General features: G+C 42.2%; 1 long non-coding RNA gene across 2 annotated transcripts; it reads right to left on the bottom strand.

Moving 5' to 3' along the window:
* Positions 1 to 1,803: 1,803 nt before the first annotated feature.
* On the bottom strand, positions 1,804 to 13,392 carry LOC126063574 (uncharacterized). 2 transcript variants are annotated; one of them, XR_007514403.1, is made up of 3 exons: positions 13,223 to 13,392; positions 9,570 to 9,657; positions 1,804 to 8,632 (listed from the first exon to the last, which is right to left on the bottom strand). It is a non-coding gene; the product is annotated as an uncharacterized LOC126063574 (long non-coding RNA). The 2 variants fall into 2 exon arrangements; XR_007514442.1 differs by having other exon boundaries at positions 9,570 to 9,654; positions 13,223 to 13,391.
* Positions 13,393 to 13,433: the final 41 nt, after the last annotated feature.

The raw sequence follows: 13,433 nt of genomic DNA on the forward strand, positions 1-13,433 counted from the left end.
TTCCCACTACTGGGAAATGGTTCATTTCCAATTCTGCATTTCAAGAACAAAAAGGCTTTCTGACAATCTTTTTTATTCTCTTTGGATCGCTATGAATCTTTAGCAGTGACTTATGTCTTCCTGTACTTCAAGGGTTAAAAGATTTTGGGAAGTGAAATAACCATATTTATGGATGATCACAAAGTCAGGTTAAACCAAAAAAAAAAAATTGTAGAGTCGATTTGGACTCATAGCCACCCTATAGGACAGAGTAGAACTGCCCCATAGAGTTTCCAAGGAGCACCTGGCGGATTCCAACTGCCGACCCTTTGGTTAGCAGTTGCAGCACTTAACCACTACGCCACCAGGGTTTCCGAAGTTAGGTTAGGGTACTTCAAATACATTTTTCCCAGATGTAATCTGAGTCTCAGAATCTGTTACCTAATAACTTGATGTGATACCTAAATGTGATCATTCATTCATTGAACTTTCAACAAACATTTTGAACTACACCTTACACTTTTCAAAGGACTTTCAACCTCCATTGTCCTTGATTCTCATAACAATTTGTGATGTAGGTCCTTAACGGAAATCACCATTTTAGAGAACAAGAAACTGAGACCCACAGAAGTTAGTCAGTTGTGGAGCTTTAACTGGAAGCCAGATTCTCAACTTTTACATCTAATTCTTTCGGTTCTACCTGACCTTAATTTAATCAATATTTTCTAAGTAAGCACTATGTGTTGGACACAATTTTAAAAAGACAAAAATGACCATCATTATCATCATCATCCAATCTTTGCAATGTTGTTGTTGTTAGATACCGTCGAGTCGGTTCCGACTCATAGCAACCCTATACACAACAGAACGAAACAGTGCCCGGTCCTGAGCCACCCTTAAAATCGCTGTTATAAAAAAACCCTTAAAACCCTTAAAATCGCTGTTATGCGTGAGCTTATTGTTGCAGCCACTGTGTCAATCCACTTTGTTGAGGGTCTTCCTCTTTTCCGCTGACCCGGTACTCTGCCAAGCATGATGTGCTTCTCCAAGGACTGAGCCCTCCTGACAACATGTCCAAAGTATGTAAGACACAGTCTCGCCATCCTTGCTTCTAAGGAGCATTCAGGTTGTACTTCTCCCAAGACAGATTTGTTCGTTCTTCTGGCAGTCCATGGTATATTCAATATTCTTCACCAACACCACATTTCAAAGGCGTCAGTTCTTCTTCGGTCTTCCTTATTCATTGTCCAGCTTTGAAATATGCCTCCCCAAATTACAGTCTTTATTAATGTCATTATTAATCTTTTTCTGTCCCATTTTCTTTTGAGCATTTTGCTGGCATCTTAGTGACAGTGCTTCTAAAGGGTAAGGCTGGTCTTAACAACTTGATGTTTAAACGCTAAAAGCTGCTGGACTTCCAACTCATTGTAAGAGTGCTAAAATCTTGTCTAGTGGTATTATGCATGGGCCATTTTATCCAGGCTTCCTTGCCTGTCCACAGAAGGGAAGTGGTTATAACTCTCGGCAGATAGGGCCAACCCTGAGGCATTGGTGAGCATTGGTGACTAGGGTGCTGGGGGAATTGTACTGGATGCAGGGCTGGCACCTAGAGATATCACCTGACAGTTTATTACCCAAAGGGCTGGAGTACCCAAAGGGTTGGGGTGAACTTGGGCTTGGTTGAGCCAGCATCAAGATCTATGCCCAGTTCCTGTTAGGTATGCCGTTAGGTTCTGCTGCTCAGGTTGTGGGTATTACTTGAGGCTGTGTGCTTTGGAGTATCATGATGCTGGGTGATATCTTTGTTCATGGTAGAACCTGATGAATAGTAAGCAGAAAGATATCAAAATCAGGGTCCAGGGTCTCCAGGGAGGAGGCTGGAAAGAGCTAGACTTAGGACTGGAGACCAAGACGGAGCTCTAATATCACTGGAGGAATAGGCATGCTTAGCAGCTGTCCTAGTCATCTAGTGCTGCTATGACAGAAATAGCTTAAGTGGACAGGTTTAACAAAGACAAGCTTATTCTCTCACAGTCCACTAGCCTAGAAGTCCAAATTCAGGGCACTGGCTCTAGGAGAAGGCTTCCTCTCTCTGTTGGCTCTGAAGGAAGTTCTTGTAATGCAGTAGCCTTCCCTTGGTCTGGGAGCATCTCAGAGCAGGAACTTAGGTCCAAAGGACGCACTGTGCTCCTGCCGCTCCTTTCTTGGTGGTATGAAGTCCCCATGTCTCTCTGCTCACTTCTCTCTTTTATATCTCAGGAGAGATTGGCTTAAGACACTATCTAATCTTGTAGATCTCATGAATATAACTACTAACTACCGCTATTCCATCTTATTACACCATAGTGATAGGATTTACAACACATAAGGAAATCACATCAGATAATAAAATGGTAAACAGTCATACAATACTGGGAATCATGACCTAGCCAAGTTGACAGATATTATGGGGGGATACGAGTCAATCCATGACAGCAGCTGAGCTCTGGCCTACAGGCTGAGCCAACCTGGTGATGGTGGTGGTGAAGAAAGGTGAGGCTCTGTGTGTGCCTCAGGCTCTGTGGGTCTTCCTGCATGAGGTATTGGGTATTACTGGATGGTACATTGAGGTGGCTGGTGCTGGCAAATATTGGCAAGTATAAGTAGGTTCCCAATTCTAGGAGTTCTCTCTTGCTGCCATCACCAACCTCCCTTGGTCCGTTTGGAGGTTCTTATGTACCTATTCCTATCGAGTCCACTGGGTATTTTATTCCATTTGGTATCTCTACTTGCTCTACTCAAGACTAGATGAAAAACTCCAAGAGGTTGAATCTGCACAGTTAGGGAGTCAATGTCTCCCACTGATCCGGGAGTAGGGGGCTGGAGGCAGCATCTGAGAAGAAGCCATAGAGTTTTACTAGGCTCAGAACAAGGACATTTGTGTACCAGTTCTGGCTCAGGGGCTATTTTTTACATGACCTAAGGTAAGCTTCAGAACCTTTCTGGTTCTGGGCTTTTGTCTCCTCACTAGACTGTGAGCCTCCCAGATTCAGGGTCCCATGGTTTATTCATAATTGCTTCTCTAGCATCTGGCACAGTGTCTTCCCTACAAGGGCAGTCAATGAAATGTGTGTTGTTTGGGTGAGTCAATGAGTGAGCGAATAGAATGAGGTAAGCATGAGGAATTACATCAGTGGTTTAAGGGAAGTGGGACTTATCAGAGCCATGGTCTTTACCCTCACCTCAATAGATTCTGACACCCACCCCCATGCCCTTCTTTGAGAACCAGTGAAGCAAGTAATGGCATAGCTTTCAAAGTTCCTAACAGCTTTGTGGTTCTCTGATGAAAACCGTTGATATAGTTCATTTGTTTATTTTTTCCTCAGCACTTACTTAGCCATTCACATTATATGAATCAAAAACGTATCAGTTAAAGGATCAGAAGTATCCTGAAGAAGGTCTGTCTACCAAGAGAGCTCATGCATGCCCTCACAGAGTCAGCCTAGGAACCAGGAAACCCTTTGACATTTGCAAACGCTATTAAACAACAAACAAGATAATCGCATTAACACTAAGGGGGCGGGAGATAGATCAAAGACCTACAGGATCATCTTAATCTCGTTATGATCAATGTGCTCAGAATGGGTGGTGTTTTGTTAGAGTGGAGACAAAGCGTCTTCTAGAGTGAAGGGTCTTCTCTTGAAATGAGCGGGCAGGTCTCAGTTTTGCTGCAGACCCTAAAGGTGTAGGTGGCTCCAACTTTAAGAAAAATCCGTGTTCACAACGGAATTAGGGGATTAATTGTGTACATTAAAAAAGACTTTGCTTAGGGTTTTTCATGTCTTGAGTGTGTTTGTGAAAGAGATAGAAAGGAAGAAAGAAAAAAAGAGGAAAGAAAGAAATCAAACTAATATGTGAACAAATCAAACTAATACATAAAAATATTATTTTTAAACATAGTTGTGAATATACTACGTATTCATATATAAAACATATATATGTGCATATGCTACATCTTTTTTTCTTTACATGTTAATATAGCAAGTATTTTCTAATTTTTTAAAATTAGTCGTATTATAATTTACCTAACTGATCTTCCCCTAACACCCACCCAGGCATGACAGGACATGTAGATTGTTGGAATTTTTTGTTGTTGGATATAATGCTAAAAAATCAGGGTTCATATATTCACTCAAAGGTTTTTGTTTTTTTTCCCTGTATGCTGAATTATGACTTGAGGACAGATTCCTTGAAATGGAATTACTAGGTCAAAGGGCATGACTCTGTTATGATTCTTGATACATGTGACCAAAGAGATCTTTGAGAGTGTCATGCCAATCAGCTGTCTAGTATGATAGGACTTAGTCTCATTGCATTTCTCCAAGAATTATTTAAGGTCAGCTTCTGTGATGAATATAAGTATTGGTTAAAAGATCTTCCAGCTACTTGGCAGAGAGGATGATAGATGTGGGAAAAGGTGGAGGAGTGAGGGAAGGGACATTTAATACTCGCGTACAGCATTAGAACTAGAAGCCATTGACAAATGATTGGTTAGAAATTAATGAGGCATTTCTGAAACAATAATACAAATAAATGGGATAGCAGTCCTTGTTTTACTAAAGCAGAAACTGTAGCAAAATAAATGACTCAGGATGGACCGGTTGATGGGAAGCAACTCTACCACCAATTGTGGGGTGGTCTTTTGCAAGCCATTTCCCTCTCTGGACCTTCCTCAACTGTACTACTGATGGATTGAAAGGTGTGGAGGGAGGCTTTCAGAATTTAGATTGTGGGGTTATATCCAGATAATGAACACAAACTCATAGAGTTAAGAGGTCCTGTTCGTGGTTCTGCTCTAGAAATCCAGCATTCCAACCGTGGTGAGCTCAACAGTTCTATTGGGACTTGTGCAATAAAACAGCAGGTATTCCTGGGGCTTCTCTAACCTCATAGACAAATGCCCAATTTCTGTATGTTCTATACGGACTGATGGCAAGATCTTTTTTCCACATTGAGTTTCTATAGTAATGTGTTGAACGAGCGGATTGACGATGAGTCTCTTTATCACCATGATGACAATGATCTTTTGTGTATCTCTAGTCTTCTCCTGGAAACCCTGGTGGCATAGCAGTTAAGAGCTACAGCTGCTAACCAGAAGGTCACAGTTCGAATCCACCAGGCATTCCATGGAAACCCTGTGGGGGCAGTTCTACTCTGTCCTATAGGGTCACTATGAATAGGAATCAACTTGATGGCAGTGGGTTGTCTTCTCCTGACAGCTCTTTATCCAAATGGTGGCACCAGATATTAGCTAAATTGCTTTTAATTTAGTAAACTCAAAGAATAAATGCAGCTTCTGCCATTTCCCTGACTCTATTAGGGCATGATTGAGTTGGAAACAGGATCTCCCAGATTTCAGGAGGCCTAGGTCACTTTCATTTTTGGAGGTTTCTGGTGTTGGAAAAAATTAAGATATGCATATATGTATGTATAATTTTTATAACAATTATATATATGCATATAATTTAAGAATAATTATATATACTATCATTCAGATGGAAACCCTGGTGGCTTAGTGGTTAAGTACTATGGCTGCTAACCAAGAGGTCGGCAGTTCAGATCCACCAGGCACTCCCTGGAAACTCTATGGGGCAGTTCTACTCTGTCCTACAGGGTCGCTATGAGTTGGAATTGACTCGACGGCAACAGGTTTGGTTTTTGGCTTTTTAATCATACATATATATATAATTTTAGAATAATTTCAGATATACATAAAAATTGTAACTGTAGTACAGAGAGAATTCTCATATGCCACTAACCCAGTTTCCCTTATTAGTAGCCTTACATCAGTATGGTACATTTATAAAAATTAATGAAACAATATTGATGTATTATTATTAACTACAGTCTATATAGTTCTTTTAGATTTTCTTATTTTCCCTAATGTCCTTTTTCTGTCCTAGGACCCCACCCAGCATACTACATTATATTTAGTTGCCATGTCTCCTTAGGGCATCTTGGATGTGACTATTTCTCACACTTTCCTTGTTTTTAAGGACCTTGACAGTTTTGAGGAGTACTGGCCAAGTATTTTGTAGGAGGCTGCTGTATTGGAATTTGCCTGGTATTTTTCTCATGATTAGAGTGGGGTCATGGGAGGAAGATCACAGAGGTACAGTGACATTTCATCACATCCTATCAAGGGTACATGCTATCAACATGATTTATAAGTATTGATGTTAATCTCAATCACCTGCCTGAGTTAGTGTTGGGTTTCTCCACTGTAATTATTTTTTTCCCCTTTTTTCCATACTATAAGGAGCCCTGGTGGTGCAGTGGTTAAATGCTCGCTTGCTTCTCTTTCCATTTATCTCTTGTAACATAAAAGGTGGTGCAGGCCACACCCCAGGGAAACTGCCTTTATATTGGATCAGGGATGTGACCTTAGTAAGGCTGTTACAATCCCACCATAATCCTCTTTAACATAATCTAATATTGCCTCATTAACCACAGGTGGAGGTTAGAATTTACAACACATAGGAAAATTACAATCACGAAATGGAGAACAACCACACTATACTGGGAATCACGGCCTAACCAAGTTGACACATATTTTTGGGGGGCATAATTCAATCCATGAAACCATTTAATTGTACTATTCATAAGACATCCTTTGTTGTCCCCGTGGCCATCCAGTCTGTAACAACTCATAGTGAGCTATCCTGTGGGAGAGAATAGAACTGCCCCACAGGGTTTCTAGGGCTGGAATCTTTACGGAAGCCGACTGTCATATCTTTCTCCTGTGGAGCAGCTGATGGGGTTGAACCACTAGAAGCCAAGCACTTAACCAGTGCACCACTAGGGCTCCTTCATAAAACATAGATTTATTAATAAGATTAAATCACAATACCCTATGAGCCTGTGGACCTACACTGGAACTCACATGTAAAATTAGTGTGTGATGGTTGTCTTCTTTCAATCCTGTCAGTGTGCCTGTGGACTGATGTATATATCCTTAAAAAACAACAACAACAACAAAAAACCCGTTGTTGTCGATTCTGACTCGTAGTGACCCTATCGAACAGGGTAGAACCGCCTCTTAGGGTTTCCAGGGAGCACCCGGTGGATTCGAACTGCCGACTTGGTTAGCAGCCGTAGGTCTTAACCACTACACCACCAGGGTTTCCATATGTATCTTTAGTAGAGATAATGTCAGAAGTCTAAATCTGAGGCCTTCTCTGAATGAGGCCATAACAAACGGATCTTTCCCAGGGCTGCCCACCCCAACCCTCTTTCCATGATAAGCTGCAGAGAACGCATAGTGGACTTAGAACCACAGCATCAGAGTACGTGGCAGATGCATTCTCTCTGGGCCTCAGTTTCCAGGTATATAAAAGCAGGAGTGTTGGATTGGATAATTGTTATGGACCCTCCCAGTTCTAGCATACTATAACTTTACTTGATTTTACATTGAGGGAATACGGCTCCACCTATCTTCCTATGCAAGGCCTCAACATTCCAGAAAGTCAAAGCCCGTGGAGAGGTGATGGTGGCAGTGGGGAGACCACTGCTGACAAAGAGGAGCCGTGTTATTATTTCCTGAGGATGCCAAGATATATCATTTTGTCTCGACCATCAGGCCTGAGAAAATGTAGAACTTTCTTTTTTAAAAGAATGAAGATCAAAAAAGTGTAGGAAATATTGATGGAAAGTATTCTTTCATTGCTTTCAAGTTTGTTCTGGTAGAGCAAGGCTTTTTTTTTTTTGTAGGAGCAAACTTCTCATTTGTTATTTCCTCTGACTTCAAGTAACTACCTATAATACAGTGATTGTGGAACCATCTCTAAGTTTCTTACCAGGAATCTCTCTCTAGGTTTTTTTTTCTTTCTTTCTTTGTGAGTGTTATGACATATTTTTCACATCCACATGGGGCCTAGTGGCTTAAAGCCTGCCTAGCATACAAGTGTCATCTCCTTCCTATCATTGACTGGGACGGTTTCCAAACAGGAAAAAAAAGAAACAACTATAGGGCAGAGAAACACTTGGGAACTGTCACATCCGATTATGCATGCTAGAGATCAAAGGTACAAGGTCTTAGAACCTGTCTCCTCCAACTCTAACACCGAAAATTTTCAATTGGCTTTTGGACTCACTCAGCATGATCCCAGACTTTGGTCTATAACTGGTTAAAAATTGATAGAAGTGAGGATTCCAGGGCAGCGGCTTTACTTACAAGTTTACATTTTAACCCCTTCCCTCACTCCGGCCACACATACACACAAGGCTTCTTTCCAAGCTCCCCCCACCTTCGAGTTAGGTAAATATGCATTAGGTATAAAGGTACAGACTATAGAGCAGGTAGATATCCTGAGAATCATCTGGGTTATTTTTTTCACACAGTTGAGGAAATCAAGTCCTGACTAGGTCAAGGTCCCATAAGGAGTCCGAGGCAGGGCTGTAATTAGAAACCGCGGTTTTCTTGGCAACAAATCCAGTTTGTTTTTTTTTTCCCCCCCTTCTCCCTTACACGGTGCCCCGTGGAGTTACGTTTGCGTGTGCGTCTCCGCATGTACACGTTCCATAGACACTGACACGCAGGAAGCATGCACCCAGCATCTGTATTCTGACCTCGGGAACAGTTTCATGACTCGAATTTCAGGCAGCTGAAAGGTTTCTGCGGGTGGAGGTTGAAATAAATAAGAAAAGCCACTGAGGAGATGTGAATGGAAAAGTACCGAGAGCCCCCCCCGCCCCGCACATTCTTCCTCTCTCCAGCCTTTGCTGCCATCACGCCAGCTCCAGATAGGCTTCTGCGTGGTCAGGTGTGCAGAGGGCGGCGTGGAGAGGGAAGAAAAAATAATGCAGGCACAACACGCCAATCAAGTTTTTCCACTTCTAGCCTTAGGTAGTAAAGACAGCTAAACGCAGCAGTCAGGCCTTCGGGCGGGCGGGCGGGTGGGCCGGCCACCCTGAGTTTACAAACACTCAAGTACTTCTCTCAGCATTCTCTGTCAAGTCCAGCTGCTGCTTTCCCTCATACTAAAGGTTTCACAGGAAGTGAAAACCCTGCTATTCTGCTGTTCAAAACAGTGATCGAATGCAATCAACAAATGATGACGCCACTCCCCCAATCATCTCGTTATTTGATGCTCCCAAGATTTATTTCCATTTTAAATCAGCGAGAAAAGTGTAGAAAATCAGTGTTGCTTGGGAGGAGTGGGGGAGACTCTCCAGGCTGAAAGGGCTTCTAAAGAAAAAAAAAAAGTCTCAAAATAATACAGGCTTTCAGCCACCTATGGATCGAAATGATACGTTGACACTTCTTCGGGACGTGGTGGCTGAAAATTATCTTCTATTTTTTTTTTTTTTAAGTCTCAAAACTTTCTGCTCAGTGTTTCGAAAACATGTCAAAAAAAAGTCTTCCCTTCTCCAAGGATAATACAAGGAACTTGTTCACAATAGTTCTAAATGATGGATTTGAGATAATACAACTACCTAAAACTTAACATGTCAGGTAGATAACATCACCCATATTCACCAAAAGTAGTGTCAAGTACTGCAAAGCGGGTGACAAACACAACTAAACCCCAATGACAAGCAAAATCAGATACCCATCATGACTTGCTTGGAGTTTGTTCTGAGACCCAGTTCAGAGTTTACACAGAGCTCCACGCAGTCTTGCTTTCTTCCTCAATTCTGCTGGAAAACAAGATACCCACCTTCAAACCTCTAAGAAGGCATGGGACCATACCATTAAATCTCACAGATCCATTTTCAGCTGTGTTCCTGCGGTCACACACACCACTTGTGAAAGGCTAGCCTGTCCTCTTAAAAGAGGGAAGCCTGGAGGAGTTGAGTGATTGATTGGCAAGGTTCCTTCCAGTTCTAAAATCGATAATCTGGTGATGTGATAGCTGAAAGGCCTACCATGGTACCAGAAGCTCCTGATGGGTGAAACCAACTTCCTGTTTTGAGCCCCCTTGGAAAGAGGACAGGACAGTGTTTATTCCAAGGACAGGTTCCTTTTCGGCTATGACTGAATCGTGGGGAAGATTTTGGGAGGGGAACTGGATATGAAATCTGCTCTTTCCTTAAATAGATGTAATATTAGGATCAGGCTATTTTATTTTGTAATAAAGCTTATATTTACCCAGCAGCTGTGATCAGGGACCCACTAATGTTGCAAGAAGGCTGGGCTGGTCATCTATTCTGAGTATTAACAGCCAGTAACTATTAAATCATGGGACTAGTGGATATACAGTCCTCCCAAATCTGCAGGAATCAATCATAAAATGACCCCAAACCTGGAATAACTCTTCAGAGCTTCTTAAGGATGATTTAAAAGATTTTGAGTATATTCAAGCCAGTCCTTTCTTTAATCCTATAAAATAGCATTGCTGGAGTGAAGGAGGACCACAATTGATGTCAACTAGCTACTGATGGGGAGAGAAAAAGAGTGAGAGAAGGAAGGATATTCTGGGAGAAATTCAATTGTCCTAAAATTTGGTAGCAGCCTTGATGGCACAGTGGTTAAGAGCTGGTTAATCAAAAGGTCAGTAGTTTGAATCCATTAGCTGCTCCTTGGAAACCCTATGGGGCAGTTCTACTCTGGAGTACAGGTCTCTGAGTCAAAGTCAACTTGAAGGCAATGGGTTCGGTTGTTTGTTTTTTTTTTTTTTTTAATTTGTTAAGGCTACTTTCTTAGGAATTGAAAAAAAGGTTGAGAGGTAGATATAGTTTTCCTTACATTCATTTAGTGGAGAGAAACGGACCCACCTAAAAGTAAGTCTCATATCTTTAGAATATTTCCAATAATTCCCTTTTTGTCCCCTAAAGGGCTCCTTCTGTTCTGATCAATTTCTTTCAATGTAAACACATTGATTTGGCAAAAAACAGTAGTAGAAATGAGAGACTTTGGCCCTTAGTCCTGGAAATAATGTGCTGAGATGGTCTGAGGTCCCTGGTGGTGGGGTTATTCATCTCTAAACCAGGCCTGGTGGGCTCTCACGCTCCAGGAGCTCTCTGCAGGGAACTCAGAGGGCTGAGGTAGAAAGGGTGAATTTCTTCCCAGCCCCCACCTAGGCTGGCTGTACTGTGAGTGGAAGACGATTTCCCTTTGCTCGGCAGCGCCCCCATGGGGCTCCGACTGGAGTGGCAAAGGGGAAGCAGGAGGAACAGGCTGTGTGTGTGCCTGCGCGGGGGGGGGGGGGGGGGGGGAGGAGATACTATGGCAGCTTTGACAACAACAGTGACCAAAAAATCACAGAAGAAAACACATTATAGGACCAGTTATAGGTCAGAGTCAAACAATTCACTTTCCAAACCATATGGATACACCTGAGAAAACCTAAAGTTCTTATTGCTCACATAAAAGAGAAAACACACACACACACATATCAATACACAACGGAAATCATTTCAGCAAAAAACCAGGGTGTCAGGCTGAACCTCTTGGGATTCACTTACAATTCTTTGAAAGTGAGGGGGAAGGGGACACTCCTGAAAAAGCAGATAGCCGGCCTTCTGGCAAAATGGATCCCAGCATGACAATACCACCAGTCTTTGGGGGGTAAAATAAATGTTCATTTCAACAATAGTGGCAGGATTAGGCCTATGTGTATTTTCCCAAAATCCTTCACCAGACAGGCTTTTCTGCAGAGGCTGCAGTAATCCATCTGTCAATAAGTATTACAATATTCAGATTTCACAGTGACAGACACTTAGGCGTATTTCCTAAGCTCCGGCCCTTGGCGGAAAATAATCAACCCCTTTGGATCGCCCCTGGTTCTCAAACTGGAAACACAGCCTTTTAAACAAGGGGCTGCACCAATAAAAGCATTTTCAGAAAGAGGTCTCAACTTCTTATGGGACTGTCATGAAACAGAGCCCAAATATTCCAGAAAAGAGCCAGTTGTCTGTCATAACTCTGTGCACTCCTCCATTACAACCCCAAATTTGGGGTTGGGAGAGGTCGATTATTTTAGGAGATATCTTTATTGGAAATTAACTTGAGCACAAATTTTGTGGAATCTTTCAGAACTCATTTGTAATTGAATGAGTCGCCTGAAGGACTCCCATAGCCAAGTCTCAGAACAGCCTGACCTTTGAAAGCTGCTTCTGGTCCAAACATTTTGGGTTAATTCTTGAGGAATCTGAAATATTATTTTCCCCTCACACCCTTCTTTTAAAAGAGAGACATAAAAGAAACAAGAGTCTCCCTCATTCAGGGATGAGTAGGAGGGGAAAAAACCCCAACCAACATTTAAATAGGGAAACTGGCAGATCTGAACAAACAAACCAGGGCCCACAGTGAAATGATTCTGCACTACATTTGACTTTAAAAAGGAAAGAAGACAGAAAGGTCTCCCCTCTATTCCCCTTCCCCCAACTCAGCTAGAAAGCTAAGACGGTGCTGCGGGGCTAAGCGTTGTAGTTGTAGCCTAAAAAGTCCGTTCTAAATACACGCAGTATCTGTGATACGGGCACCACAGGCCTTTAGAATTCCCTCCAGCTGATCTCTTAAACACAAACGAAGAGATTTTTTACAACGACCTTGAAACGGGAGGGGGGGGGGCGAAGCATGGACTCAAAACCTTAAGAAAAGGCAAAACACAAACATCTACTGGGCTCACATAATTTTGTAGAACACACACGTACACACACTCAAATACACGTTTCTTGCAATAAGAAATATCCTAAGAGTCAATAATAACAGAAGGAGTAAACCCACCACTTGCTGTCCTGGACAGAAACAAACCAAAACAAATCCTTTGAATATTTTTTTCAAGGGCAGAAGAGCCTCCTTTCAGTAAAAGTCCAAGGGGAAAAAGAAAACTGCACCCACCCCTAAAAAAAAAAAGTGGGGGTTGGGATTGTTACATATGATTGAAAAAAACTGAAGCTTCTTTCAATACTATCAGTATTGAACTAACATATCTTCTTTAAGACGCTTCAGAGATTAGACAGGGAAAAAACGCAAAACAATCCAACGGACGCCGGATCCTATGATTTACATAACACCAGAAACTTGCAAAAGGAAGAATCAGAAGCAAAAATCCGAAAATCATGAAAAGACAACAAGAAGAAATCCCAGGTCACCACACCAAAGGGGGGGGGAACTACCCCAGATAAAAATACAGCAAATGAACCCACCGAAAACTGGCAAATATTTTGCTCGTGGAACTTAATATTCTAGCTGTAAAGAGCTGTTTATTGTCCGCCCCCCCTTACTCGCCTCTCTAGACCTACTATATAAATAACGTACTTTTTCCAGTGGTTCAAACCTCTTGTCTCCTTTTGTGCATTTAGCTCGAGGAGCTGATGGAGAAGAGGTTGAATTTGTGGGCAAGAGAGGAGGAATTAGCCCCAGACCCCGGGAAAGCAAAGCGCACTCCCCCTTCTTATGTCACCGAATAGCAAATTAGTTCTCAGAATTCCAGAGGCCGAGCATCGCTACAGCAAAGATGCCGACGTCA

Source organism: Elephas maximus, chromosome 1 (assembly GCF_024166365.1).
Source record: "Elephas maximus indicus isolate mEleMax1 chromosome 1, mEleMax1 primary haplotype, whole genome shotgun sequence".
In the NCBI taxonomy this organism is placed as follows: Eukaryota; Metazoa; Chordata; class Mammalia; order Proboscidea; family Elephantidae; genus Elephas; species Elephas maximus.